Source organism: Grammomys surdaster, unplaced genomic scaffold (assembly GCF_004785775.1).
Source record: "Grammomys surdaster isolate TR1022 unplaced genomic scaffold, NIH_TR_1.0 125780, whole genome shotgun sequence".
NCBI lineage: Eukaryota > Metazoa > Chordata > Mammalia > Rodentia > Muridae > Grammomys > Grammomys surdaster.
In genome coordinates this window covers 986,901-991,224 of record NW_021620611.1, presented here as the reverse complement: position 1 = coordinate 991,224, position 4,324 = coordinate 986,901, and the positions used below count along the sequence as shown (strand labels likewise).

Sequence of the window (4,324 nt, the reverse complement as noted above, 5' to 3'; positions counted from 1 at the left end):
AATATCTGTATAATCACAGATGTTAGGTACAGGGTTAGGGACTAGGGATGAAGGGTGAACCTCCCTTAGAAGACAGAATAGAATAGGTATGGATGGGGAAGGGGGAGAATAGAACAAGAGGATCAAATGAAGAAGTGATGGAGGTGGGGGGTGAGGAGCCCTTTCTCCAACAACTCAATAGGATGTCACCAATTCTCAGTACTGGAGGCTTCATTTTGTGGTGAAAGGTGGTGCCATGCCAGGGCTGGTAGTCTTGGTTTCTATAAGAAAGCACGCCAATACAATAGAGTCGTCCTAAAATATAAACATTTATGAAGATGATTGAAGTGAAATCACCAAATAATGAGGTGTGTCTTAGTCAAGGTATCTATTCCTACACAAAATGTCATGGCAAAGAAGCAAGTTGGGGAGGAAAGGGTTTATTCAGCTTACACTTCCACATTGCTGTTCATCACTAAAGGAAGTCAGGACTGGAACTCACACAGGGCAGGAAGCAGGAGCTGATGCAGAGGCCACGGAGGGATGTTACTTACTTGCTTGCTTCCCCTGGCTCGCTCAGTTTGCTTTCTTATAGAACCCAAGACTACCAGCCCAGGGATGGCACCACTCACAAAGGGACCTCCTACACTTGATCATTAATTGAGAAAATACCTTACAGCTTGAACTCATGGGGGCATTTTTTAAAAGGAGGCTCCTTTCTCTGTGATAACTCTAACTTGTGTCAAGTTGACATATAAAACCAGCCAGCACAGGGTGGGAGGACAGAGTCCCAACTGAACATCTTTCATCACAAAATGAAGCCTCCAGTACTGAGAACTGGTTACACCCTATTGAGTTGTTGGAGAAAGGGCTCCCATGAGAACCCTCAAACAATCCAGGCTATTGCCAAGTATATGAGTTGCTGTGTATAAACTGCAAGTTAAGCCCCATTGCTGAAGACCATATGTACATAGCTCGTTGCACACAAAGAGGTCCTGCTGGTGCCTATGATACTAATACAGATTAATATTCATTGTACAGGAAGGTACTCTGCTGGCTACCAAAGGAGAAAGATAAATACCAACCCAGCTACAAACCCTTTCCTCTGAAATAGTTACCAGACTGTAAGAGACACAGGTGAAATAGTGCCACAAAGTGTGTGAGAATAACTAACAGAGATATGATTTGATTTAAGGGCTGCTCTATTAGAGGGACTCCATCCCCAACACTATTTGGGTGGCCAAGAACCTGAGACTCGATAGTCCAGGGGCCTAGGAGCAAATAATGCTCCTGTTTCTAAAGACATTTTGCTATCCTCAAAGATCAGTGTTTTTCTCAGCCATCCTCAGAGGACAAGAACAACTACAGAGACTTACATCTGGAACACTCAGCCTGAAATGGGAAGTGTCTCTTCCTTCCCCTCAGGGCTCAGGGAATCCTTTGGAAGAGTAGGCAGAGAGTATGGAGCCATAGAAGTGGAGAACAAAAGGAAACAGCACAGTGACACACATGAATTCAGAGAAACTGTGTCAGAATGCACAGGGCCTCTAGGGGTCTACATCAGATGGGGTATAGAGTTATAAGAATAGAAGTGAGTACATGTTTCGTCTCGAACCTATAAGCTAGCTTCAATTGACTATTTTTTTTTCAGAGTACATCATGATCTAGCAGCAGGTTTATTACCATGAAATCCTGTCTGCATTACCTGAAATTGAGTGGTGTTGGATCTGAGAGGATTCCATAACAGAAAGGCTCTACTTTCTCTCCATTATGAGTGCTTTCATGATGATGAAGTCTATAAAAATATACAAAGTCTTCCCCATATTGAGTGCATATAGGGTTTCTATTTCATGCTGATGAAAACTTGGGAAATTTGAAAAGGCTTCACAATATTAAATGTATTCAAATTTCTAAGCAGTATAGATTGTTTCATGGTGATGAAGTCTATAGAAGTGTGCATAGGCTTTGTCATATTAAATACATTTACAGGATTTCTCTACATAATGGTTTCTTTTGTGCTTTTGAATATGACTGACATATGAAGGCTTTACCACATTGCTTACATTCTCACCTGTATGTCTTCTTTTATGCACTTGAAGCAGATCACAAAGTACAAAGGCTTTATCCTGTAGATGACAGTCACAGAGATTCTCTTGAATGTGTCTTCGTTTATTTACATGGAGAGTACTGTGACTTAAAGAAGCCTACCACAGTGCTTATATTCATAGTGTTCTCTTCAGTGTGTATCCTTTGATGTATTCGATGACTCTTTTGTGCAAAGGCTTTATCACATTAGTTACATTCAGAGGATTTCTCTCCAGTACATGTTCTTTAATGTATTTGAACATGATTGGGACATAGAAGAGCTTCATAACATTTATGATATTCACAGGGTCTCCAGTACATGGTCCTTTATATATTTAGGGGACACTGTATTGCTAAAAATTTTAAAACCACATTGGTCACATTCAAAAATTGCTTTCCTGTATGTGTCTTTTTATGATTGTCATGATGACTGCTTTGTGAAAAAGCTTTACCACATTAGATACACTAAAGGTTTTGCTCAAATACATGTTCTTGTATGTGTATTAAGACACTTGATTTGTGAAAAAGTTTTATCAGATTGGTTACATTAATATGGTTTCTCCCCTGTATATATTCTTTTATGCCTTTAGAGAACATTGCTATGTGCAAAGGCTTTACCACATTGGTTATATTCACAGGGTTTCTCTCCTGTATGTGTTCTTTTATGATATTTGAGACCACTGCTGTGTGCAAAGGCTTTACCACATTGGTTACATTCATAGGGTTTCTCCCCTGTATGTGTTCTTTTATGATATTCGAGACTATTGCTGTGTGCAAAGGCTTTACCACATTGCTTACATTCATAGGGTTTCTCCCCTGTATGTGTTCTTTTATGATATCGGAGACCACTAATATGTGCAAAGGCTTTACCACATTGGTTACATTCATAGGGTTTTCCCCCTGTATGTGTACTTTGATGATATTGGAGAACACTGCTATGGGCAAAGGCTTTACCACATTGGGTACATTCATAGGGTTTCTCTCATGTATGTGTTTTTTTATGATATTTGAGACTCTTGCTGTGTGCAAAGGCTTTACCACATTGCTTACATTCATAAGGTTTCTCCCCTGTATGTGTTCTTTTATGATATTCCAGACCATTGCCATGTGCAAAAGCTTTACCACATTGGTTACATTCATAGGGTTCTCTCCTGTATGTGTTCTTTTATGATATTTGAGACCACTGCTTCTTGCAAAGGCTTTACCACATTGGTTACATTCATAAGGTTTCTCCCCTATATGTGTTCTTTTATGATGTCGGAGACCACTAATATGTGCAAAGGCTTTACCACATTGGTTACATTCATAGGGTTTCTCTCCTGTATGTGTACTTTGATGATATTGGAGAACATTGCTATGGGCAAAGGCTTTACCACATTGGGTACATTCATAGGGTTTCTCTCCTGTATATGTTCTTTTATGATATTTGAGACCACTGCTTCTTGCAAAGGCTTTACCACATTGGTTACATTCATAAGGTTTCTCCCCTGTATGTGTTCTTTTATGATGATGGAGAACATTGCTACGTGCAAAGGCTCTACCACACTGGTTATATGCATAGGGTTTCTGTCCATTATGAGTTCTTTCATGCCTTTGAGTATGACTCTGATATGCAAAAGCTTTAGCACATTGAACAATCTCAGAGGGTTGCTCTCCAAAACAACTTCTTTCATGCCTTCCATGTCTTCTAGAACTTGGAAAATGTTCACTAATAGTACACTCTTCCAAAATGTGGCCTATAGCTGTGAGATTCCTATAGGTCTCCAACATCACATCTTTGTAGAGACTCTTCTGAGAAGGATCCAGCAAAGCCCACTCTTCCAGAGTGAAGTTCACATGCACGTCATCAAAGGTCACTACATCCATGTCTGGAGTTCTGAGCTTGCCGAGCTCCCCTCACAGCACCCAGCAGAGACACTCAGAATGTTTCACCCAGAAACAGTCATTGCAGCTGAGTTACAGGAAGAAACCGGCACGCTTGTCGAGGACTATTTTTTAAAGGTAAAATTAGTTTTCTCTTAGTTTTCTAGGGGAGTCTCACTGGGAAAAAAACCACACTAAGCTTTTACATGTAGGGTACATGCTCAATGGTAGATTGCTAAGATAAAATGAACTCAGCAGCATCTTTGGAGATTCTTTGTCTTATAATGTGTCAGGGTACTTTCTTTTTCCTTTCTTTTTTCTTTCAACTTTCTCTCTTGCCTGCCCTTCTCCCCTCCCCCCTCCCTCCCTCCCTCTCTCCCTCCCTCTCTCCCTCCCT

The 4,324-nt window shown here is 40.5% G+C and overlaps 1 pseudogene; it reads right to left on the bottom strand.

Moving 5' to 3' along the window:
• Positions 1-210: 210 nt before the first annotated feature.
• Positions 211-3,930, bottom strand: LOC114640132 (annotated as a pseudogene).
• Positions 3,931-4,324: the final 394 nt, after the last annotated feature.